We start from the raw sequence: 26733 nt of genomic DNA on the forward strand, positions 1-26733 counted from the left end.
GTGGGGGCCGGAGGGGTGGGTCTGCCGGACCAGGACCAGGAAACAGCTGCTCGCACTCGGGCAGCAACAGGCTGAGGCCGCCCAGGGGTTCCTCCCACCGCCCGCAAAAACCAACCCGCCCCGGTTTTAGCGGCTGCGAGGTCCTCCCACCCAATTCCACGCCCCTTCCTAGCGCGGGGCTTCTTCCGTCCCGGAGCCCCGCCCGGCTCCCGCCTCCCGCGCCGCTACCCCTTTCCTGGGGAGGTGGCGTAGGACTTCCTGATTGCCGCGGGCCATGCCACCGCAAGTCCCAACAGTCCAGCTCCCAGTCCCTAGCATTTCAGCAATCTGGACACTAGAGGATTCCAAACATTTCAGCTGTTTCCTGGACAACCCCTGGAGCTGCCACTGGTAACGCACACCCACGAGCTGGAACCCAGCATCCCTCAAACAAGTGCTTTCCTCCAGGACTCTCAGTTCCTAATGGGATACCACCATCCACTCTGGTGTGCCCACACCAGAAACTTAAAAGTGAGTCGTCCTTGATCCCACCCTCCTTCAGTTTCTCGCGCTCAATTCTTCTCTCATCTCAGAGTCTACCTTTCAAGGTCTTTTAAACCTTCTCATCTCCACCTCTGTGTATCTCCTACTTATCCTTCTAGATCTGTTTGAAAATTATAATTTCCTCTCTACTTCAATCTCTACCCTCGGTATGGCTTGTACAGATTTTTATCAGACCACTCCAGGGACAGGACCTTGTGTGAGTCATGAGTGAACCCAGAACTCTGGCACAGCGCTTGGCATAGGCAAGACCTCCCTGTGTGTTTCTTCAGTCGCTATACCTATCTTGGATTTACTGCTGTAGTTCATAATCTTACTGAGCTCTCTAAATTTGCAGCTGTCTCCCATCTGGCCTTCTGATCTCCAGCTTTTTTCTCTGTACCCCATCTTTCACACCACATGCAGTGTGATCTTCCTATCGTGCAAAGTTGACCCTCTTTCCTTCTTCCCCTTTAAATCTTTAAGTGGTTCTCCACTGAGATGATCTGCATACAGGTCATCTCTGATCTGCTCTGCCTGCTTCTCCAGACTCCTCTTCTACCATTCCTGCTCTCTTCTTTTGCCTTCCTGACACTCAGCTTTGCAGAGCTACCTGTAGCTCTTTGAGCACTCCATACTCTGCATTCTGGGCTAGATTATTCTCCATGCACCCTCATTCCCTGCCTGGTTAACTATTGTTCATCCTACAGGACTCTGGGTGGGAAGACTTCACATTTCCCCCAGTGTTGGGTTAGTTGCTTCTTCTTTAGTTTTCACAGTCCCTTGGCTTCCCTTTGAATTTGGATGTTTTGATTATTTGGACCTGTCCCTTCTCCCTGGGAGCTCATCTCCATGCAGTCACACAGCACAGGGTCTGGCATGCAGAAGAAATCCGTGGGAAGGAGAGGAGGATGTTTATGAGGTAAGTTCTGAGCCCAACTGGAGGGCTGGGAAGCAATCTAGGATTCAGGGCCAGACAGACTCAACCTGACTTGGTTCTTCACATATATGTGTGCTTAGAAAAGTCACTTCTCTCTAGGCCCATTTCCTTAGCAATAAATTGGGGCAACGAATCCTAGTTTGCACAGTTGCTATGAGGGTAGAGTGAGGTAATGGTTAAAGGGTTAGGTAACCCAGCAGGGGCTAAGTAAATGGGAATCCAAAACAGAAACCAGTACCCTCTGATTTCAAAGCCAAGTTTGATGATTTTTTTAAACAACATAATTGAGCAACTACTACATGCCAGGCATTGTGTATAGATCAGGGAATTCGAGCTTCACCTTCTACCAGTTCCCCTTGTGTTTTACATTCTAACAAAACTGAGCTGCTGGTGGGTCCCCAGATACATCATTCTGTGTTACACCTCTGTGTTGCCTTGGTCGGGAATATCCTTTCTTCCTCGTTCACCAAAGTAAACTCCTGCTCTGTTCAGTCATTACCTCCTCTGTGAATCTTATTCTGATTTTTCTTTTTCCACTGTGCTGTCCTAGAAACTTATTTACACTCTCATCATAGCATTTAAAGCACTTAGAAATTATCTATCCGCAACCCCTTGAAGGCAAGGACACTGGGCTGAGCATGAGTACTAGATAAATGATTGAGTAAAGTCAGGGAGTAAAGAACGATAAGATGTTTTTGCCTTAGAGAGCCCCCTCCCCCAATCTAATGAAAGAGTGAGTCTCATCATGATAGATAAAGTATGTTCACAATTCTTCACAGTTCCTCCTATCATGAGCTGCATTTCCTCATCCCTTGATTATGTATTATCCCAGTGACTTGCTCTGCCAAGTGATGGGTGAGTTCCAGAGTCTAGGCCTCAAGAGGCCTTGCAGCTTTGGCCTTCGCCCTCTTGGCATGACACTGCCCTGAGACTGCCAAGTAAGGCAGTCAGTCTAACCTACTGGAGGATGACAGACCACATGAAAGAAAATCAAGATCTCTGATCTCCCAGACATGTGGTGAGACCATTTTGGACTTTCCAGCCCAGCTAGTCCTCCAGCTGAATGAGCTTCATGAATGAGGAAAGGTCTAGTCAACCGACAGAATCATGAGAAATCAAAATTGTCTTAAGCCACTAAGTTTGGGGATGGCTTGTTACATAATTGTGGATAAAGGAAACATTAAAGGGGTGATCACAGTATAGGATGATCAGAGCAATGACAGGGACATGCAGGGGTCATGAGAAGAGAATGCTAACCCAGAAAGGCTTCCTAGAGCAGAGGAGATTGGGGCAGTTTGTTGAAGAATAAATACAAATTTGTTGGGTTCGGGTAAAATAATCCCATTAAAAACAGCATGTGTAAAAACACAGAGGCAAGAAAGGAATGACAAAGCCAAGGAGTGGTTAGCATTAATCTGGTGAGCAGAGACCACAGGATTCACAGAAGGCAGTATTAGGAATGGAAGCTGGAAATACAGGTTGAATCTAAATCACAGAGGCCTTGGTGCCATTCCTTAGCACACCTAGCCTGTGCCTAGCATGCCATGTCTGTGCCTGATGGTTACTCTCCCTGGCTCAGCAAATAGTGGGGCTGATGCTGTGACTGAAGTAGAGAGAAGAGCCTCCAAAGGCAGGACTCTGGGAGTAGAATTCTCTGGGATGGAGCCTTATCTCCCTATCCCAGAATTCCTTCAAGTTGGGTCATTGCTCCATCTCGAAGCAGGATTGTCTAGGTGAAGATTGACTGCCTTTCTCAAACTAGGGCTCACAAGGGTAGGGATCCCTCCCCAGAGCTGAAACACTGGGCTCTGTACTTTGAGTAGCATACAGAAGCATTGAGCAGAGGAGGTGCTAGGGGTAGCTGGCGTACAGTCTGCACGCGGTATTTCACTCGTCAAGCTTTGCACCCTGATGCCAGGCTGTGTCAGTAGGGAGGAAGAGGCACCCAGAGAAAAGACCTCAAATGCCAGGAAAGGCTTCCTGAGTGCCAGCAGTGACCCTGGTTCCCTGCCCCAGATGACAGGTCCCTGCCACCTTGTCTGTCTGCATTAGTCAGGGCTGCGTTTCCCTTTTCACATCACGGCTCCCTGAGAAGCCCCACTGCCATTTAGGCACATGTTCCTTGGAGCAGGCCCTGTGTTATACCCTCTGACTGGGGCTCCTGCAGGTGGGGCTCTGTCTCTTCTCAGACACAAGCTTCTCGGGAAGCCCTTTCTCCTTTCCTCCACAAAAAAGGTCTGGATAAGTTGGGATGTTCCCCTTAAGTCCCCTCCTGCTTTGCTGCTTGAGGATTGTATGGTTATTCCTATCCTGTTTGCCCAAGGCACTCACAGGCAGTGTTCCACCCCCTCTATGGTCTGGCAGAATTGATGGCTCTTTGCTCAGGGGATTCTGGTTTTGAAGTGTGAAGTCTTTAGGTGATGCTGGGCCACATCCCTGGGTCCTTGATGACACTGAACCCTAGAGGGCAGATGGCTGGGATGCTTCAGAAGAGCCCACCCAGGCCCAGATGACCTTGGCATCTCTCCCTAAAGTCCGTCTATGTAAGGCACGTTCCATGTGCCTTCTGGTTCACTTAGGGTCACTAGACACAGGGGGAGCCACAGTTCAGTCCTTCACCCCCCCGCCGGCCCATCTTCCAGGGAGAGGAGGAGTTAACTGCGGGTTAACTCCGAAGGACTCATCCAAGTGCCCAGCCCGCCCCTGCTCACCTGGTATCTGTCTGAGTGGTGCAGGTCGTCGGTGGCTGATGAGTGTGGTGATGCTGTTGGAGACTCTCCTTCCCTCTTGATGGAAGCAGACAGCAAGAGGGACTGAAAGAAGAAAAAGGACACATGGCCTCAGGCTGAGTGAGACCTACAGTCCATCCCCTAGGGTGTCCGGTCCTATGGAGCTTTTAGGAGAGAGGCAGAGAAAAGGAGGGCAGAGGGGTGGAGGCTACACTTGAGATTCTAAAGGCATGTGGTCAGGCCCTGGAGTCTGGTTGTGGGAGAGGATGGACTGATCCCTGGGATGGGTGGAGGCCCCTGGAGAGGGTCCAGTAGCTCCACCCCAACTAATCTCTGTCCCCATGGGGCAGGCCTCCCAGGAGGCTGAGGCTGTATAGGCTTTGTTCTCCCGTAGGGAGCAGAGACTCTGAGACCCTGAAGGGTTGGGGTCTAGCCGCATCCCTGCCACTCTGCTTGCCCCTAATACAGGCTGGTGGCAGCCCCACTGTGGAGACAGTAAATTAAATAGCATGTATGAGTCTCCTCCGTGCAGCTAGGGATGTGCGCCGGCTCTACTTCTCCCTGCGCTGTGGCGGCGACCCCAGCAAAAACCGCAGCAAAACTAATCCCCCCTGTGTCAATCCCGCACGGCCTTTTCTACATACGCCCGCAGTTTAGATTAATAAACTGTCTGCTTTAAACTGTGCGCGAGGTCCACAATTCTAAATACCACATGGCACGTTCAGCCTGCTCTTGCTGGCTCGTGCCAAGGCCTGTTCAGCTGCAAACTGGGGGCCTGGAGGCCTGAAAGCAATCCATACTTCCCGCACCACCCCCCCCCGCAACCCCCCACCTTCTCCATCCTGCACAGCCCTGAGCCGGAAGCATACAATTCCCTCGGAGGCCTCCCCAGCCTAGAAAACCATGCCAAATCGCCAGTGACAGCACAGAGAAAGCAATCTGGGAAAGATGGAGCAGCCATTTATCCTTCATCTCCGACTGAGCCTTAGGATGTGACCCGCATGCGGTGGCCACGCTGCACATCCTTACGCCTGAGGGCCCTGGGAGGGGAGGGGGCAGCTGCCGGTCTGGCAGGGCTCCCTGACTCGGCCTCAGCCCAGGAGTTGGATCAGGGAGGAGGCCGGGCAGGGCCTGGGGTGGGATTCCCTGCAATTCGGAGCCCCTTCCTCACCCACCCCGGCCCAGTGAGAGGCCTAGTGGGTGCCTCAGCCCCCAGCTCAGAGAAGAGGTGGGCTTTCAGGCAATGTCCTCCTCCTCCTCCTCCGGTCCCAAGGAGGATGCTGAGGAGGGACGACATCATGGGGCCCCTGCCCCTCCATCAGGAGAAAGCTTGAGCTCGTTTGCTTGCGCGCTCTCTCTCGCTCATTCTCTCTAGGTTAGAAGCCCTGAGAGGCCTCAGAATTACACCTGGGGCAAGCGGAATAAAAAAAGGTCACTGGCGCTTTTTAAACATGGACCAAAAAGCAGTAAAATGTGTTTTGAAAAAAAAAATCCCGGCATTAAATCATGACTTTTTGCCTGGCTCTTCGCCTCATTAAAAGTGGCCTTTTGGAAGGTAAAATTATCATTGTAAGCGATAAGATCTTTAAGAAAATAATTCACGGCTTCTTCACCCTTTAATATGATAGCCGCCACCGGCTAATTTTTTTCTTAATGGCAACGAGGCCATCAATCTTGTCTGAGGCCCCCTCGCCCTCTCCTCCTCCTCCCTCCCTCCTTCTCCCTGTCCTCTCAATCTCTTGCTTGAACCTTATACCTCATGCCTTTTCCACCCATGACCTGCTTCCCTAAAGCCCGGGTCAAGGCAGAAGACAGACCCTGAAACCCTCAGCTCTGGGGGCGTGAGCCTATATCTAGAAGTGAGTAAGTGATGGCCATTGCCTCCGAATCTGATTATCAATAATCCAGACGTCGGTGGTTGCAGGAATCCGCACATGTTTAAGATTTCCTGTTTAAGTATTCTGATGGGCTGGGGGTAGGTGAGTGGGTGTGCATCTGTGTATGTGGGGAGCCAAGTATGGATGTGGTCTGTGTCTGTGTTTGTGCTTTGAACACAGGCCTCACTGGGGTCAAGTCCCCAGCCCTGCCAGCTGCGCTTAGGTGTCAGGTCAGTGGTTGTGCCTGACCTGGTGACCTGTCTCCCTTAACCACAGCCATTGAAGACTGCAGGCTGGGCCAGGCTTAGCCAGTGTGACTTCTCCCCCCCGCATCTTTTCCCTTTAGGGCTGGGAGGGCCTTGCTTCCTTGGCCAGGGCCTGCATCTGTCCGGGGCTGGGCTAGGTCCCTGCCCCTCCTCTGTCCACCTTGCTGTGTTGAGTGCATGAAGGTGCAGAGTCCACTCCTTTAGACAGGCCTGCAGGGGAGATGGGCCAGCCCCCTGGAAATAATATTGTCACTCTGGCTCCTTTTCCCAAAACTGCCCTCTCAGAGGTCACCTGTGCCTATAAGACATCTAAACACGACAGCCTCCTTCTCCAGCCCTCCTGTTTGACATCTGACTACCCCAGATAATTTGAAATTTTTTTCCCTTAGGACCCCAGGACATCATGCTCTCCTGTGCCCCTCCTCACGCATCACTGTTCCTCTTCTGCTCCTTCCCTGGCTCTGGGGCCTTCTCTTGACCCTGCCCCCACAGGAGTCCCAGACTCTCTTCTTGGCTTCTGCTTTAATCTCTCCACACACACTCACTGACTGATTTCATCCCTTCTGAGGAATTCCCTGGTGGACCAGTGGTTTGGACTTTGCACTTTCACTGCCAAGGGTGCAGGTTCAGCCCCTGGTTGGGGAACTGAGATCCTACAAGCCCTGTGGCACAGCCAGAAAGTAAGTTTCATCCATTCAGCACTCATTCCTCACTCCCTATAGAAAGGGCTGTGGATTCCTGCCTTTACAAGTCATTGTGAGAATTTGTTAAGACAGGATGCCACCTTACTGAGGGGTTGGGGAAAGAGGACACTCAGTGAATAAGGGTTTAGTCTTCCTCCCCAGGTCCCCACTCCTTCAAAACGTCATCCCCCTTGGGGACGCAGTACCGTCTGCCTCTGTGGCCACCTATGAGAGTTCTCGGTTCGAGTCATGCCATCCTGCTGAGGCCTCTGGCCCCTCTTTTGAGCCACTGTCCTTCACTCTTCCTTTCTCCATCTGATGCTTTCAAGCTTCCCTTTCATAGTGTCTGTTCAGAGAGTCAGATGGTCTCAAATGAGCCCCACATCCTCTCTGGCTCCCTGCTGCCCTCAGGACAAAGCACATGCACTCATCCCATGGTCTGGCTTTCTAAGGCCCCGCACCAGCTGTCTTGACCTGCATGTCTATATTTTTCTTTACCTGCTGCAGCTCACCTTCCTCCTTTTGAGTCTTTCCAGACTTACAGTGTCTGGGTCCCCCCACTCTCCTGGTTCTTTCTTGGCTTTGACCCCATCCTGACTGGAAGAGGAGGGAGTCAAATGAGCATACTCCAGCTCCCACTCAGACTGCACTCATGTGCTTGAGTGCACAGGGCAGCCTGAGACCCCAGGCTGACGATCAAACCCTAAAGACAGCTGGGGATCCAAGAAGAGCTTTTTCTCAGGAACCAGTTCTGGGTGGGCCTACGTTAGGATGGGTAGGAAAAAACACACAATTGTCCACCTACCTTGGGGGTGCCTGGAGCCATGGCATCCTTCAGAAGGGAATTCTTGCTGCCAAGAAAGAAGAGAACAGGGTGACCATTCCACTTGCTGCCCAGGGCATGCAAGAGAACAGCAGGAAGACCTCAGGGGGAGAAGACAGCCAGTGTTGCCCGGCTTAGCTCAGCCAAGCCCCACTCAGCCAGCTCAGCCTCCACTGGGGGCCAGGGGCCAGAGTTGGCTCCTGGGCGGGGGTACAGACACGAGGTATGGCAGGCTCTCTTGTGGATCTGAGGGAGGGGGCTTCACCTGCCCCATCCTATCAGCCCTGAGGATTCCGCCTGTCCTACCCCTCCCCTCCATCCCCTGTCCCCAGCCTGCACTTAGCTCCTGTGGGAGTAGGGTGATGGGACTGACATGGCTCTTGTCACTTCTCCCTCCAACATGCTGCAAACTGCGTTAGGCCAGGAATGATCTCCTCCTGATTCAATTTGTCAGCCCCAGGCCCTCCGGCATCGGGCGCGGCAGGCGGGCGGGAGCTGGGCCCTGAAATATGGTGGGTGGCTCAGAGCAGGCAGGGGCTGGGGTGGGGGAGGTGATGGATGGGCTGTGGGGGAGGCGAGGACTGTGTTTAATAACAAAATTGGTATGCAAGGCCACATCCCAGCGCTAAGCATGAGTGATCCAGAGCCACAAAGTATTACAAATCCCCGCTAAACAGATGCTGACAATGGAACAAGACGTATCAAATCAGATCCACTTCAGAAACATTAATATCCCTGTTCCTGTCCCTCCCGCCTTACTGCCCCCCCTCTGTGCTTACCACATCTGTGCTCACACATTCATGCACGTGCTATCACATGCACACAAACACACGCACACACAGGCGCCGGCTGAAACACGGCAGGAGGCAGAAACAGCCCCTTCCCATAGGATTCCCATGCACATACAAGCAGTATAGGTAGAGCACACCCAAGAGATCCATACAGCACAAGACACACACCCAGGGCAGGTACCCAGGGCACACGCAGGCCGTGTGTACACAGGGAACACCCACATAAACACACCTAATATGTGAGCATAGGCATAGGCAGATCTGGATAAAGTAGAAGTTCTCCATCCAGGGCCATTTTGCCCCCCCAGAGGACAGCTGGCAACATTTGGAGACATTTTTGATTGTCACAATTGGGAGGGGGTAGTTTTCTACTGGTATGTAGTGGGTGTAGGGGATTAACCACCCTAGAGGGTACTGGATAGCCCCTCACAACAAGAAACTACCCAGCCCAAATGTTAATAGTGCTGAGGCTGAGAAACCCTGGTGTAAAGGTGGATACGCACAGATCCATTGTCTCTATAATTCTGTCAACGTGTGGTCACACCGAGGTTCAGACATGGCTCAGAGGCGCAGGCAGAGTCATGTTCCCAGGGCCGTGTCCTTAAAGACATTCACAACTGTCACCCAGGCCCGGATAAAGAGCTGCTCATGGGCCCACCTTCACACAAGCACGCACAGGTACAGACACCCACGTGTGCCTACACACGCCCAACACTCAGGCACCCACATATGCAGCCATACATGGACACACCCACAGAAGCAGACATGTATATCATAGTGAAGGGGCCAGTAGCCTTGGCAGCAGGCTGAGACTAAGATCTGAGTGTAAAAACAGCTTGGGGTGGGGTGGGGCGGTGTGGGTTTGATTTCTGGTCAGGGAACTAAGATCCTGCATGGCACATTATGTGGCCAAAATATTAAAAACAACAACAAAAACACAACAGCTGTCTCCCTGGCTGATCACACAGTGGGGGCATCACAGGAAAGGACCACCAGACTGGGTTCCATTCAGTGGCATTTTGTTCATAAATGGTCCCCATGTTCCTGCTCCTGATCAGGGCACAAGGGATACAGAGAGGAAACGGAGCTGCCGTTAAGGAACAACTAGATATGAGTCTGTTACTTTTATCTTTCCTTCACTCCGTCAACAAGTGCTGTTGTTGCCCTGTTACTGGCCCCATTCCTGGACCTACAGGTAGAGAAATGAGGCATCTATCATGACACTGTTCCCACCAGAACCCTGGACTGAGGTCAGTGTTTTCTGAGCAGAGTCAGGGTGAAATGGAAGAGGAAAGACTGAACAATTACTGTGTACCCACCACACGTGACAGGCATGGGCTAGGAACTTCAGGGGTGTCATCTCTTTGATCTTCACAAAACCTTTACAGAGTCGACTGGCGGGCTGGGTGACACCTCACTGCTCACACAGCCCAGGCAGGGTTTGGGATTTGCATTCCTATCTAACAAGGTCCAGAGTGCTGCTTTTCAGTTGGCCCCACTGCCTCGTAAAGACACTCAGGATGGAGGGCTGAGCTCTGAGTTCTTTTACTCTCTCCACTTTGGGGAGGGCCCTGCTGACTCTGAGCTTTCATTTACTCTGCTGGTGAACAGAAATGAAGACATTCAGGGCCAGGATGTCCAGCCTCTCTCCCTTGGCCAGTCCTCTGGATCTTTTCCTGCAGTCCTCTTCACCTTCCCTCCAGTTGAACTGGTCAGACTCCTTCCCTTTCCCTGAGCAAGCACCACCACCCTCCCCCTGCCCCCCGCCCGCCCTACCTTTCCTCCAACAACCTGATCACCTCCAAGTGTGCTTGCTTTCCCCAGAGAGAGGAGTCTGGTGAGGGGCCCACCTTGGAGAAGAGAGCTCTGAGCCCCGAGCTGCTGGCAGCCAGGCTCCCGCCCAGCCCATCCACTCGGCTCTGCCTTCGTCCCTCCCAGTTTCCACAGCCCGCCCCCAACGATTTCCTCCCTTCTCAGTCACTCGCTGCCTAGTGATCCATGGGTTTTAAATTATAACTGGGACCCAGGAAACGCGTTCCTAAGTACAATATTCATGGGCTGGGCTGACACTTTTAATTAAGGTGATTTACACTGAATTATCCTTGGAAATAAAGAAATGGTGTGCTGCCCGGGAATAAACCATCATCACCAGCCGCCTTTGTAAGTTACACTTCGTTTTAATCTATTTGGGGAATTGTTTATCTAGTTCATTACCCAACCAAACACCGAGGCCAGCCTTAAATAAGGCTTAAGTGGGGGTGGGGGCAACTGCCATCTCCACACCCCGCCTCGCCTCTAGAGTCACCCAGCCTCCCTCTGGCTCCTTCCAGCCCCTTTAAAACACTGACTAGACCAGATCTCAGAGTGGCTGAGGAAGCCTCCAGAAAAAGGTCTCTGACCTCAGGGCCCTCCAAGCCAAGCCTCAGTTTCAGCTTTGTGTGATCTCTGAAAGAGTCCCAGGTTCTTTCCTATTTCTGGGTAGAAACTCCTGTCTGAGGGCCACAGAGAAGTTTGGGGACCACTGTCCAACCTGCCTGTCAGCCTCCAGCTTCCATCTATGTTCCTGCCCGTCTGTCTGTCCACATCCACTCCCCACACTGTCACCATCCCAGAGAAAGCTCAGGGCACCCAGAGCTCTGTCTGCAGTCTCCTCCTTCCCTCAGATACCTGCTTCTCTACCATTGATACCATTCCTGTGAGTCAAGTCAGAAAGCCAAGTCAGTAAGTGCCGCACAAGTAATCAGCTAACTTCTCTTGCTTTGTCCCCCACCAGTCTCTCACCATTCTCTTTCTTCTCTGTTCCCACTGCCACTGCCATTGTCCTAGGTGAGCCTCATCATCTGGCCCCTGGCCCCTGCCTAACTTCCTCACTTGCTCCCTTACCCCCAAATTCTGCTCCATGCCACCTCCAGAGCGATTCTCCTACAGCTCAGCTCTCTGATTGAGCTTCTCCAGCTCACAGATGTTCTAATTCCCCCACGCTAAGGTGACCCTCCGGCATTGAAGGCTCTCCACTATCTGTCCCCAGTCTAACTTTGCTCTTCTTGGTCCAGCTAGCTGAGTCCTGGGGTCAGCTGGAATGCCTGTGCAGGACTGAGGGGGTAAAGAGAGAGGATGAGGTGAGGGAGTGTGTGGGGGCACAGCCTCTGATTTCGAATGTAAAAGTGTTTTGAGAAGTGTGAGTTCTTTGCCAGCAGAAGTTCTGACTCTTCTTCCTGGGTCTGTCTGCCTGTGTGGATGAGCATCTGTGGGAAGTGGTTCTTTGAGGGGGTAGGAGTGAGCACATGTATATATGTTGGAGTGGGGTGGGCAGTTGTGCCTGTATGTTGTCTACATACATTTGTATTGGTGTCTGTGAAAACCGGCCAGCCCTAGTTTGGGACACTCAGTTGTGTCCGACTGTTTGTGACCCCATGGACTATACAGTCCATGGAATTCTCCAGGCCAGAATACTGGACTGGGTAGCCATTACCTTCTCCAGGGGATCTTCCCAACCCAGGGATCGAACCCAGGTCTCTAGCATTGCAGGCGGATTCTCTACCAGCTGAGCCACAGGGAAGCCCAACCAGTGTGAGCCCTTAGGTGTGTCTAAAACAGAGGCATGCTCTGTGGGGGGCATGCTCTGTGCTGTTGGGCAGAAGGGGGCAGAGAGCGCAAACCAGGCCCACCCAGAGGGACCTCTGCGACCGACCCTGCGGGAGGGCGATGGAGGGAAGGGCACCCTGGCAGCAGCATCCACAGACTCAGGAGCTGGCCAGGCTGAGGGAAGGGGGTGGGGGCTGGGGGCAAAGGAGGCAAAGGGAGGGTGAGGGGGGAGGGGAAAGAAAGGACAGGAGCCGAGAAGGGGACAGAGGGGAGGACTGGACAGCTGGGGAGGCCACAGTGGCTGGGGACGCCCTCACCTGGGTTCTGCCCAGAACACTCAGCCATGCGCACACAGGCTCTGCCCTCCTGCAGGACTCGGTTTCCCCGTCTGTGAAATAACCTGGTCAAAGGCCCCTCTCAGGTCGGGACTGAGGTGGGGAAGAGGAGAGAGGGGCTCTCTGAGCCCTCCCAACCTCCTCTCCTCCCCTCCGGCCTCCCGGAGAGCGGGCAGGGGCGGGGCAAGGGCAGCCAAGGCTGGGGGCCCTCCCCGCCCACCCGGGCGCCACGGCCCTCAGCCCGGAGGGAGCTGACACGCTCCTTGGGAATTTATCACGCACCCAATTACAATGTTAATTGGCAAGTTCCTGAAATCAATTAATTCGCAAATTTTTTCCAATTAAAAATCCAGATAAATCACGAGGGCGGCGGCGGGGAGGTCCAGCCTGCAGTCCGGTGGGCGCAGCGGCCGCAGGGAGGAGGGCGCGGATAGGAGAGGGGAGGGCGCGGTGGCGCGGCTGCCCTTGAACGCCTTTGCCGGCCGGTCGGACTGTCAGCGCGCCGGGCGCGGCGGGGCCGAGACAGATAAAACCATCGACCCGTCGCCGCCAGCGCTTCGGCTTTATCGATCCGACGGGAATTTCACTTGCTGTGCAGATCCCGCTGTCCGGCTGTCAGACACCGGGTTGAGGAGGGGGGAGACGTACCGGGGGTTAGGGGGTGCTGGGCTGGGCCTGGACGCGAGGGGCACAGACGTGGGGGACGCGTGACCTAACGGTGAGGGGTGGGGCTCCCGTGAGGCTGGGGGGCGCGGGGCGGAGAAACGGACCGGGGCCAAAAGGTGTGAACATCGGGGACCCTCTGAGAGGCTGTGGGGCAGGAGGGATTGCCGGAGGGTCACGGGTGGGGGTGGAACACTGATGTGGGCAGAAGTGGATGCGCTGGGCAGTGCGTGGATGGGGCCTCAGGGGCTAGGCTGTGGTGTGGCCCCCAGTGAGGAGGCAGAAAGAGAGCTTGGGCCCCCACTCTCCAGACCTTGCGGGGGTCGGGGGGGGGGGTGTCCCTCCATCTCTACCTCTGGCCTCAGTTTCTGTTGAGAAGTCCTCCACCCAGAAGCACTCCTGCACAGCCAAGGTATGGAACTCAACTGCAGAAGGATGTTGCTTCCCCTCCCTGTCCTAGGCTAGTCCTGGGTCCGTGTTGCTGAGGGGAGGGGGAGTGGTTAAAAGTATGGGCTCTCCAGTCAGATTGCTTGGTTTTGACCCTTATCTTTACCACTTTACAGGCTGTGCAACCTTAGAGAAGTCACTTAACCTCTCTGTATCTCAGTTTCCTTGTCTAAAATGGAGTTAATAATTATTACCTACCCCAGTGGTAGCCCTTCCCAGGTGGTGCAGTAAAGAATCTGCCTGCCAATGCAGGAGACACAAGAGATGCAGGTTTGATCCCTGGGTCCGGAAGATCCCTTGGAGTAGGAAATGGCAATCTGCTCCAGTATTTCTGCCTGGGAAAATTCCATGGACAGAGGAGCCTGGTGGACTACAGTCCATGGGGTCGCAAAAAGTGGGACAGGACTGAAGCAACTTAGCACACACACGTGGTTGTTGTGAAGATTGAATAAATTAGTATAAAGTTCTTGGCACACAGCATTCAACAAGACTATTATCATCATTAGTACAGTCTCCTGTGGTAGTTTTCAGTATGCCCACAAATTCTTTGGTACTCTTCCCTTCAAAGCTTCCTTAGTGGCTCAGCTGGTAAAAATCTGCTAGCAACGAAGGACACCTGGGTTCGATCCCTGGGTTGGGAAGATCCCCTGGAGAATGGAATGCTACCCACTCCAGTATTGTGGCCTGGAGAATCCCATGGACTGTATAGTCTGTGGGATCACAAAGAGTCAGACATGACTGAGAACTTTCACTTTACTTCCCTTCAAGAGGTACAGCTTATAGTGTTTAATTCTCCTCTGTGGAGTGTGGGCTGTACTTGCTGACCTGCTTCTAGTGAGTAGAATAAAATATATTAGAAGCCATAGTGTATGACTTCCCAGACTAGATCGTAAAAGGCATTGTGGCTTCCTCTCTAGCCTTTCTCTTGTATCACTTCCTCTGTGGGAAGTCAACTGCCATGTCTTAGGGAAACTCTAGTAACCCTATAGAGAGACCTACATGTTGAGGAACTGAGGCCTCCTGCCAACAGCTTGCGAGTGAACCATCCTGGGAAGGGGTCCTGCAGCCCCAGTCGAACCTTCAGACATCCTGGCTCCAGAAACTGTGCAATACTAAGTGTTTGCTGTTTTTAAGCCATGATGTTTGGGGAGAAATTGTAACACAGCAATAGATAAGTAGTGTTTTGGCCTTCAAAATTCAGCCCAGGCCTCACCTCCCTCAGGAGGCCTTCTCTGCTCTGTGCTGGGTTCAGTACCTTCTTGTTTCTCCCGCAGCTCCTGTTCGTCCCATAGAGCAGTCTCTGTCCCTCAAGGTTGCTAATGCCTGGCTCTCCTTACTCCTATTATGAGTTCCTGAGGGTGGGACCATTTCTTTCTTTTTTTTAATTGAAGTATAGTTGATTTGCAACGTTGTGCCAATACACACTGAAGAAGGAAATGGCACCCCACTCCAGTACTCTTGCCTGGAAAATCCCATGGACGGAGGAGCCTGGTAGGCTGCAGTCCATGGGGTCGCACAGAGTCGGACATGACTGAGCGACTTCACTTTCACTTTCCACTTTCATGCACTGGAGAAGGAAATGGCAACCCACTCCAGTGTTCTTGCCTGGAGAATCCCAGGGACGGGGGAGCCTAGTGGGCTGCCGTCTGTGGGGACGCATAGAGTCGGACATGACTGAAGTGACTTAGCAGCAGCAGCCAATACACATTGTACACAATATAGTCTACTGTACAGCACAGTGACTCAGTTATATATGTATATATATATATATACTTTTTTTTAAGTTATCTTTTCCATTCTGATTTACCGCAGGAGATTGAATATAGTTCCCTGTGTGATACAGTAGGACCTTGTTGTTTATCCATTCTAAATGAAAGAAGTAGTTTGCATCTACCAACCCCAAATCCCTAGTCCGTCCCTTTCCCTCCCTCCTCCTTGGCAACCACAAGTCTGTTCTCTATGTCTGTGAGTCTGTTTCTGTTTTGTGAATAAGTTCATTTGTTCCATATTGTAGATTCCACATATAGGGGACATCATATGGTATTTATCTTTCTCTTTCTAACTTACTTCACTTAGTAGGATAATCTCTGGTTGCCTCTGTATTGCTGCAAATGGCATTATTTTGTTCCTTTTTATGACTCAGTAGCATTCCATTGTGTATATGTACCACGTATTCTTTATTCATCTGTCGATGGACATGTAGGTTGTTTCCATGGTTTGCCTGTTGTGAATAGTGATGCTATGAACATAGGGGTGCATGTATCTTTTTGAATTATAGTTTTGTCTGGGTATATGCCCAAGAGTGGCATTGCTGGATCATATGGTAATCCTATATTTAGTTTTCTGAGGAATTTCCATACTGCTCTCCAAAGTGGCTACACCAACTTACATGGGACGATTTCTGGTTCACCTTTGGGTCCCTGCACCCTACATGGGGGGTTAGGTAAGAAGGTAGAGGAAGGAGGCTCAGTCAAGTCTGCTGACTTGAACTGACCCAGGTTTGGGGACTCGGAATCGTGGGGCAGGCTGTTCCCAGTGGCTGACTGTATTTCCCAGAATGGCTAGAGCCCACATGCTCTTCTGTAAGAGGAGCTTGCCCCTTCTCCTTCTCCATCAAAAGGTGGGGTACATGTCCCTGCCTCTAAAATCTGGGTAGGTTAACACTGCCAGGAGAGTAGAGCAGAAGTGATGTTAAGTGATTTCTGAGGTTAGGTTAATAAAAGGTGATCTAGCTTCGATCTCATTGGCTGGAACATTTTGCTTTCGTGCTTTCAGCTGCCACACTGTGAGCTATCATGCTCACAGGACCCAAGGAGCAGCCATGTGTAGGTGCTTTGGTTACAGCCCCAGCTGAGGTCCCTGCTGACGGCCAACATCAACCACCAGACGTGTGAATGAAGGAGCCAGGTGATCCCAGCTCCCAGCCACCAAGCCTTCCTAGCTGGGGCCCCAGACAGGGTGAAGCAGACACAAGCCACCCCCTCTGTGTTCTGTCTGAATTCCTGACCCCCCACAGAGTCCATGAGCATCATGAAGTGGTTGCTTTAAACCCCTAAGCTTTGGGGCAATTTGTTCCTCTGCTCCCTTTGACAACCTTTGCCTTTCTGTGAGGAGGCTCCACCGGGTCCTTCAGGCAGGGACAAGGAGGATGGGGTGGAGCAAGGGGGACATGCCTGAGCACGTTCTCAAGGTTGTCACCTTTCACACCTTGAGATTCGTAGGGAAGGTGGATGGCACCCCCAGGCTGCACTTCTCAGGGAGCTGCCAGTCCCAGTCCCTGCTTCCATTACCCTGCTCTGAGGCTCCTCCCCTTTCCAGGTCCTCTTGTGCCTTTTTGAGACTTAAGGCTCACTCTCCTCACATCTCCAGAAACAGAGCAAGCAGAGAAAGGCAGCACCATTCAGCTGGAGGAGCTGAGGATTGAAAGCCAGGTGGAGAATGGCAGCAGGGTCTTGCCGCCTGTGAGAGGCTGGGACCTGGTAGCCAGAACCCTGAGAGGAGGCCTCTGGCAGGTGGCTTACCTGGCGGGCAGCTGGGCCAGCTGCTCTAGTTCTTGCTCCATATGCTCCTGTAGCTCGCTGGGCCTCAGCAGGACCTGACAGATGGGGCAAATAGGGGCCTGGCTGTCAAACAGTGCTGCTGCCTTTTTCTTACCTGGTGAGGGAAGAAGAAGAGACAGACATATAAGCTGGGCTATATGTGGAGAGAAACGCCATGTCCCAGTCCTCCAACCCAAGCCTCTGCTGCCTCCTAGGGCTTCTTGGCCCGGAGGAAGGGTGAGCCTGAGGGTCTCAGAGCCCATGAACATTATTCCACTTTGCAGCTCCAGAGGCTGTGGCCGTGCACAGCACCTCCTCAGCCAGCTGCCCCTCTCGGAAATCTATCAGGACGCAATCAATGCTCTGTGCAATCAAACCTTGATCACTTCATTTCACACGTTAGTGAAGCAGGTCTTGGTTTAATCACAGCATCAGCCAGAATATCCAACGGCCCCTCTGTCACTCCTTTCCTCTCAGCTTTCACACTTTCCAAAGCGGGAGAAGAAAGAAAAGAGGGAGAAAAGGGATCGTTTTCCTGCATTCATTCAACAAACATTGTCTGATGTCTGTGCTGAACCAGGCCTAGTGCACAGCAGTGGGGACACAGAATGTAACCAGATCTAGTCCCTGCCCTGAGGTACTCAGTCGAATGAGAAAGACCGAAAAGGACCAGGGTGACTGCCAGGGTAGCATTCTCTCCCAGCCCCTCAGTTTTCCCCATGCTCCTTTCCATGGCCTCTCCTCTCCTCTCTCTGCCTGTGGGACCATCTTGTGTATTCTTATTGGCTCTCACTCCCACCTGTGCCCTGCCGACATCCGTTTCTCTGCCCCAGATCCCTCCCATTTCTCCAGACCCCTATAGCCAAACACTTAATGGACATCAATGCCTGAATGTCCTACAAGAATCTCAAACTCAACCATCTAGAATTGAGTACTTGGACTTCGTTGGCAGTCTAGTGGTTAAGAATCCACCTGCAAATGCAGGGGACACAGGTTTGATCCCTGATCTGGAAAGATCCCACATGCTGGGGAGCAACTAAGCCCGTGTACCACAACTACTGAGCCCATGTGCCCTAGAGCCCAGCTCTGCAACAAGAGAAGCCACCGCAGTGAGAAGCCTGTGCACAACAAGAGAGTAGCCCCTGCTTCCCACAAGAGAAAGACCATGTGTGACAACAAAGACCCAGTGCTCTTCTCAGTGAAAGACGCTTGCACTCACTTGGTCACCTAAGCCAGCAACCTTCACTTTGCCCTCAGCCCCTTCCTTGCTTTATGCCCCCTCCCACATTCATTTAACCACCAAGTCCTGTCCATTCTACTTCAGTATTCCTGGAATTTACATTCTCCCAGTTCAGGTCTCACTCCTCACTCGGATAACCTCACTGGCTGCTGTGAGTCTAACAGATTCTGAGCTCTTCCCCTCCAAAATGCCTTTCAAATTGTGTACCCCCAATACACAAGCATACGTGGATCTAGCACTGGCTATGCTGACTTGGGGGCCTCCTGGGAGCCTAAACTCTGTCCCTGATGGTAACCAGAGCACACTCTGCTAGGAAGGGGCCTGAAGTTTGCCTAGTGCACTTCTTGGGATTCCTAAACTCCCACCCTTGCCACTCTCCCCAGCCAATGATCCCCTAGGCTTTGCTTATAGGCACGGGGTTGAGGAGCTCTATTCATCTAGAAACATCCCTGACTATCCATGTAAACTCTGATTGTAGGAAGGAATATTTTTTTAGCTTAAGGTCAGATCTTTCTCCCTGCTTTTTCTTTCTTCTGGTGCTTGGAGAGGGTCAAAATCAGCTTTTAGAGAGATAAAGTCCACGCCAGTGAGGACTAAGATGATTGACTGGGTAGGGTTGCTAGATTAAATACAAAATGCCCAGTTGAATTTCACATAAACAATATTATTTTTAGTGTAAGTTTTCCATGGCAAAGGGGGAAACTTATACTAAAAATAATATTAATTGTTTATGTGAAATTCAACTGGGCATCTTGTAGCTTCCCTGATAGCTCAGTTGGTAAAGAATCCACCTGCAATGCAGGAGACCCTGGTTCGATTCCTGGGTTGGGAAGATCTGATGGAAAAGGGATAGGCTACCCACTCCAGTATTCTTGGGCTTCCTTTGTGGTTTAGCTGGTAAAGAATCCACCTGCAATGCAGGAGACCTGGGTTTGATCCCTGGGTTGGGAAGATCCCTTGGAGAAGGGAAAGGCTACCCAGTCCAGTTTCTGGCCTGGAGAGTTCCATGGACTATATAGTCCATGGGGTCACAAGGAGTCGGACATGATAGAGCGACTTTCACTTTGACTTTAGTATAATTATTTCTCAACTATTGCACAGGATATACTTATGTTAAAAGTTATTCATTGTTTTTCTGGAATTCAGATTTACCTGAATGTCTTATATTTTTATTTGCTAGTTCTAACAACCCTATGTCTGAGGGAGTTCCCCATTCAGGCTGAACACAAGAACCTATCTCCCTTTGACACAATATAATAGCTCTCCTGGATGCCCAGACTAGATCAACTGAGAACTCAGAGGAGGGAGTGATTCATCCCAGGTATGTGTTTTGAGGAGTGGAAAAAGAGAAGCCTTAACCAAAGAAACAAAATTTAAGATGTGCCTTAGAAGAATTCCAGGCAGAGAATGGGAGCAAAGGAATGAATGAATGAATGAATGAATGAATGAATGATTAAGTTGTGAGCTTGCCACTCTTGTGGGCAGGACCATTTCTTAGTCATCTTTTAATCTGTAGACAATTGAAAAAAGACCTGGCATAGATTAGATTCTCAGTGATGAAACAAAATAGTGGAGAAGATGAAGGGAAGGAGGAGAGGTAGAAATGAAGAGCTGATTGTCCCAGAAGCCAGATGACCTTTGCAGAACTGGGATGTCTGCTCTAGAGGCTTTGTGTGTGGCAGGGTCAGGTAAGGGTGGCTATAGTCGGTGTGGCTAGGTCTTTGAGGAGGGGAAGGGGTCTACTGATCATATGCCCTGGTAGCTGTGCCCCAGATGTTCAGGGGATAGCTGAAAGACAGCTCTGAGTAAAAGAAGCAGATGTGGCCCTAGTCTAGGAGTGAAGAGGTGAGGATTCTAGACTCATTCTATAATAATCTTCATTCAGCCAGAGAATCTCAGAGGTGAGTGAGACCCTAGAAATTCGGCAAGCCATTATCTTTATTTTACAGATGGGGAAACTGAGGCTCAGAACTGGGCAGGGACCCCTGTGCTTCACTTGTGATCTCATTGCTTCATTTATTTATTCATTCATCAAATATTTATCAAACAATTATTCTATGTCATGTATTATTCTAGGAGAAATGGGCTCAGAGATAAAGAAAACACAGTCTTGGCCTTAAGAAGATCACAAACCAGCGAGAAAACTGGAAAAGAAAGTCAGTGACTGCAGTCAGTGCAGCCTTAGTCAGGGCTGAGGGAGGCAGGAATGGGTGCTTGTGGTGGTGGTGATGGGGGGAGCAGGAAGGGGCCAGAGGAGGGTGGTAATGCTTGCTGGTGGGCATGGAGGATGACTAAGGGACAATTGACAAGGCTGTTGAAATCGAGCATTGAGGTAGGGGCTGGGACAGAAGGGGGAAATGGTGAGAGACAAGAATAGAGAAAGGTTAGGATCCAGGGCACGAGGTCAGAGTTGAGGTGGAAATATCAGGGTCTCAGCCCCCTCCCCCTGGGGACCACGTATGGGTCTTAGGACTGCCAGAGCCCCACTTTGTCCCTCTCCACCTGGGAGCAGGCATCAGCACTCCCATATACCTGTGCTCAGTTCATCTGCTTTCCTGCCACAGGGATCTTCTACTTTTCCGAGCTTGGCCTCAGTTTCCCTGTTGGGACAATGGGTCCTCTTCCTGGCTTCCAACTTCAGGAAGAGCAGTCACAGGGATCAGCCCGGGGACCCCGCAGCCTATGGCCTGCATCCCATCCCCATGTTCTCAGGGGGTGTCAGCATGGTGGCAGGTGTCAGCATGGCCGTGGGCCCCCTGCTTCCCCTCCCCCACTGTGTTCCCTATAATTTTATATTGAGACCTGTGGTCATGACGTGGGTTTTACTGCACTAACGACATGGCCTGCCCAGGTTTAATGACAAAATCCATACTCTGGCCCTGGGCCTGCTCCTCGTTTGCATAATTCCCAGAATACAGCTCCCTGAAGCTTTTGACCTGGGCCATTACAGTGGCCATAAAACGGGCCATAAAACCGCTGGGGATGGCCCAGAGGAGGGGGCTGTGGTCCTTTGGGGGTGGGAAGGCACTCTTCAACCCCTTACTCTTCCAAGGCATCCTCGGACTCTCCTTCCACAATTCCCAGAATCTGGGACGTCCCTCTCAGACTGGAGAGGTCTCCAGAAATCCTTAGTCCAGCTGCCCGTCTGATGCAGGAATCACTTCTCCAACACCGCTGCCAGCATCGCAGGTAGGCAGACCAGCCCAGCAGGGGCAGGCTGTCAGAAAGCGTCTTCTCCTTGAGCATTCTTCACTCCAGCCCGTGGCCCCCTACCCCTGAACCCACCAAAGCTCTCCGCCACAGGTGGGTCCAGGTCAGACGCGCCTAGGTTGAATCCCCCTCGGTCTTCAGGAAGCCTAGCTCCCTAGGGAGGTCAGGAGCCAGGCTGAGCAGCATCGTGGGGCTGGGGACAGGGACTGGGACGGGCTGTCAGTGCTAAAGATGATGAATGGGGGCGGTGAGGCGGGAGGCCGGGTGTTATCGGCAGTGGACGGCGGTGCGGGCGCTCGCCGCTTCTGCTAATCCCCGGGCGCTGCCTCAGCCCTCGCACTGATAACGAGGAAATGGGACTGACAACAATTTTTAGCTGAGAGATTCTTCACCAAAATGCCAGGCGGCCGGAGGTCTGACAGCGCCTGATTGAGTGTGTGAGTGTGTCGAGGGGGAGGCGCGCGGCCCCCTCCCCTCCCATGCAAAGATGGATCGCTCATTCCGCCTCCCGTCCACATTCATTACCGCACCTCCCTCCCGCCACGCCGCCGCCGCCGCCGCTGCCGCCGCTGTGCCTGCCACCTCCGCTTCTCCGCCTGCCACAGGTATCCCCCCAGCAAGAGGAGGAAGGGCCGCAGAGGGGCCTGGCCCTACCCACAGCCTCACACAGGGCATTGCAGGCGCAGGGAGCAGAGAGTCAGGGCTAAGACGGGGTCTGCCTGGAGGCTCCCTAGGGGTGGGACCTCCAGAGGGTCCCCTCCCCTTACCGGGGTACCTCCCCACCAGAAAACAGCCAAGCTCCACCAGAAAGTGACCGCCTGTGGTTGTGAGTGGGGACAGACCTGCTGAGGAGCAGGCCGCCAGACAAGTAGCTTTTCCCTGACCTGGGCCAGGCCGGGACCAGTCCAGGCCTCAAGCCTTGGATCAAGGCCTCAGGTACCTGGGGTCCCAGATCAGCCCTCTGCTGCCCCCCGCTGTTGGGAACTGCTGGCCACTGGGAGCAGGCAGCTCGGGGGCTGGGCTGCTCCTTCTCTGCCATCTTTCCCATCATCCATGGTGAGGCCTGGTGCAGAACTGGGCCCTGGAGGATGAGGGTCTCATTCAAAGAGAAAGCCCACCCTTCCCCAGTCACTAACTCACGTCCCACCCTGCAACTCCCCACCCTGCGATTGCCTCTCCAGCTTGGTCCATTTGGTTTTGTCCCAGTTCTGTTGGCTGTGGGCTCCATTCTTTCCTCTCTGCTTGTTTAAGGAGCAAACCCCAACCTCATGATCTTTTCTCCACAGACCACAAAAGGCAGAGTTTGACTGCCTGGTGTCTGATTTAAGAATGGGGAGGGTTAAAATGAGGGGGAGACTAACTCTAATGATATGTGGCAAGAGAGGCTGGAACTTTCTGAAGTACCTATGTGGGGCTTCCCTGGTAGTCCCGTGGTTAGGAACCTGCCTTCCAATGCAGGGGACGTGGGTTCAATCCCTTGTTGGGGAACTAAGATCTCACATACCTTGGGGCAATGAAGCCCGCCAGCCACAAGTACAGAACCCACATGCTGCCGCGAAGGATCAGTGTGTGCCACAACTAAGACGTGACATAGCCAAATAAATAAATAATAAAAAGAGTACGTGTGTGTATACACATGTGTTTGTATATACACACATGTGTGACCTGCCCTTCCCCTCTTGCAGTCCCAGTAGAAGAGCTTCCACTTCCCAATGACCAAGAGTCTTTGAGCAGGATTGCCACTAGCTGTGAGACCTTGGGCAAATCACTTAACACTTCTGAGTTTGAGATTCTTCTTGAAACAAGGATGATAATAATTTACTCAGCACCTTTGTGAGGTTCTAGTTAAATCAGGGCTGTATGCAAGAGATGAGTCACCATTATCTCTAGTAAGACCCTGGCACAGTTTTGCTGTTTGTGTCTATCTACCGCATCCTGACACCAGATTGGCCTTGCTCTATATTCAGCCTTCTTCCCTGCTGTGATCAAGATTGTGTACCACTCAGTAGGCACCTTGGGCCTTTCGGCTTCTATGGAGCTACTTTTCTTCATATCCATCCATACCCACATTCTATTTACTTGTTTGTTTGTCAATATGACCATTCATCCTTTATCCATTATCTGCCCACTAATAATAATAACTGTTTATGGAGGGTTACTATATGTTAGGCTACAGGTTAATGCTGCATCTATTTTATTTCATTTAATCTTTACAACAATCCTGTGAGGTAGGTATAATCTATTTGTATTATATTGATGAGGAAAATGGAGCTTAGAACAATGAAATGACAGAGCTGGAAGGTTCAGAGCAGAGATTTAAGTCTAGATCTGTCTGACTTCAAAGCCAGTGCTCTTAACCACTGCACAAAACCTGGCTACCTACCTACCTAGCCTATCACCTAGGTAATGATTCAGTAAACACTGACAAATGTCAACTGAATACCAAGATGTGTCTGCTACAGTATGGATGCCATGCAATAATGAACATACACTCTCTGCCCTCAGGGAGGTTAGGCACTAATTGTGGATAGAGACATTCAACAAATATCCCCAGCATGGTCTTAGAACAAGGGAAGTACATGGAATTATGGGAGTAGACTATCTTGCCTGGGAGGTAAAAGAAGTGATTTTTAAGCAAAGCCTTGAAGGATGAGTGGGAACCAGTTCAAGCAATGATAGTGGAGGAGTAGTGTTCTATAGTACATAGAAAACAGCATGTTTGAAGGTAGAGGAATAAAGCCTAAGTGAAGAACTGACTGAAAAAGGTTCAATGTGGCTGGAGCAGAGAGCGAGGGGAAGAGTACTGAGAGCTGATGATAGAGAGGCCAGATCCTAGAGGACTTTCCACTGTATTAAGGATTTTGGCTTATTATTATTTTTTAACATACAGTGAGAAGTCATTGAGTTTTAAGTAGGGGAGTGACATCTCAGACTTTCATCTTAAAAAGATCATTCTAACTGTAAATCAGAGAAAGGTCTAAGGGGATAAGAGCAAGGGCAGGAAGGTCATCTAGGGGGTTATCTCACTAACTGAGGTGAGACATGATGGTGACCTGCTCTAACGAGATGCTGTGGATGACAATGAGATGAACAGAAGCAGGTGGACTGGACATGGGGGTTCAAGGACAGAGAGGAGCCAGGGATGGCTCCAAGCTGTCTGACTTGAACAGCTGCTAGGTGGCAGACCATTTACTGACTTGTGGAACACGAGGAAGGGCAGCAGGCTTGATAAGGAAGAAAATGATGAGCTCTGTTTTGGATGAACTTAGTTTGAGGAACAGTTAAGACATACCCCATGAAAATGCTCAGTAGGCACTATATGTGAGCCAGAGCTAGAAGGATAGAACTGGAAATGCTGACATGTAGATAAGGACTGAAATTCACCAGCACTGCATCCTCTGTGCCTTGAACAATGTCTTGCACATAGTAAATACTCCACAAAAGTTTTAAGAGTAGGTGAGATCACCTAGGGCGAGAGGGCACAGGAAGAAGAGGCTGGAACAGAACGCTGAGGAACTCCAACAGGTGGAGGAAGTTTTAGTCACTGAAGACTAAGAACAGCCAAGAGGAGGATGAAAACACGGTGATGTCATCAAAGGCAGGAAGGGAAGGGTTTCAAGGAGCGGGGAGCATTGTCCATAGGGTTGCATGCTACTGAGAGGTTAAGAACACAAGGCATGCAAAGTGTCCTTTCCACCCATCGAGTCCACAGTACAACCATCTACCCCACCTCATCCAGACAAGCCACCACTCTCCCCTCTCACTCATCTGCCTCCTTCTCTTCTCTCCAGAAAACCGTGATTGGTGCCTCTCCTGAGCGTGGGACAGGAAGAGTTAACCTGCTGACAGACGGCATTTTTTACCTTCAGTCAATATGAACAAGGCCCCAAGACTATGATTCCAAACATCTGGATTTCATCAATATGTGATCTGTCATCGTATATTGGCATTCCCCAGTCCCCGCGCCAGAGCGATGCGGCTGGTTTTATTAATACGTCAAATACATTATCCGTGTAATACACTTGTCTGGCTGGGGCCTCCCGCTGGGGCGGGGCGGCGGATTTGAATGTATGATGAATCAGTTTGCATTACATGTTCGTAAGTCATCATTTGTCAGGATTAATAGGCATCCCTGGTCGAGGGGGTGGGGGTTGGGTGGGCAGAGGAGAGATGTGTATTTAGCTATGGCCCATCCTTATCTGCCAGTGCCCAGGGATGCCCTGAAAACCGCTCTGCACCCTTCTGCCCAGACCCCAGGGCAAGTGGCTGGTGGTCTGGTGATATTTTTTAGCAGTTCCAGAATCACTTGGAAGCAAAGAGCCCTATTTGTCTCTGCTTTGGGCTTGCCATGCAACCAAAAAGGGTATGGCAGGGACTGTTTGCATGGACTGGCTAACTCTTGCTCATCCTTTAAGACTCTGAATTCTTTCTTTCCTGACTCCTCCAGACTGCACCAGGTGCCTCCTCTGTGTTCCCATAGTTTCCTGTGCTACCTCTGGTCACACCGTGTTACAGTTGCTTACCATGTGTCTGTCACTCTCTTTAGACTGTAAATTTCTTGTGGGCAGGGAATAACTTGTTTATTGCTATAGTCCCAGAAGATCCCCTGGAAAAGGGAATGGCAACCCACTTCAGTATTCTTGCCTGGAGAATCCCATGGACAGTGGAACCTGGAGGACTACAGTCCATGGGGTTGCAAAGAGTCGGACACAACTGAGTGACACTTTGAACTTTCAGTATCTTGCAGGGGGCATGACCCAAAGTAAGAGGATATTAGTAGTGTAAGTAGAAACAAATACATATTCCTTGAATGAATGAATAAATGATTGTTGACCTTGCTAAACCCCCAGAAGACGTGGATGTTAGCTGGGAGATGTTGTGGAGGTTTTATCTCGTTCCTTGCCTCTACCTTGCCCCTGGTCTGATCATCTATCTACTGTATATGATCTTCACTTGCTCCTCTTCCTGCCATAGGGAAGACTCCCTCACAGCACCAGGTTGCATACAGGTGACATATAAACTCAGGATCCACAGGGTTGATATGTTCATGCCCACATGCGTTTGCCATCTTCTCTTCCCTCTACTC

General features: G+C 51.4%; 1 long non-coding RNA gene across 1 annotated transcript; it reads left to right on the plus strand.

Annotated features, from left to right (window-relative positions):
- Positions 1–14: 14 nt before the first annotated feature.
- Positions 15–25753, plus strand: LOC133041457 (uncharacterized). The gene is made up of 2 exons (XR_009689245.1): positions 15–510; positions 25439–25753. It is a non-coding gene; the product is annotated as an uncharacterized LOC133041457 (long non-coding RNA).
- The last annotated feature ends 980 nt before the right edge of the window (positions 25754–26733 follow it).

Source organism: Dama dama, chromosome 20 (genome assembly GCF_033118175.1).
Source record: "Dama dama isolate Ldn47 chromosome 20, ASM3311817v1, whole genome shotgun sequence".
In the NCBI taxonomy this organism is placed as follows: domain Eukaryota; kingdom Metazoa; phylum Chordata; class Mammalia; order Artiodactyla; family Cervidae; genus Dama; species Dama dama.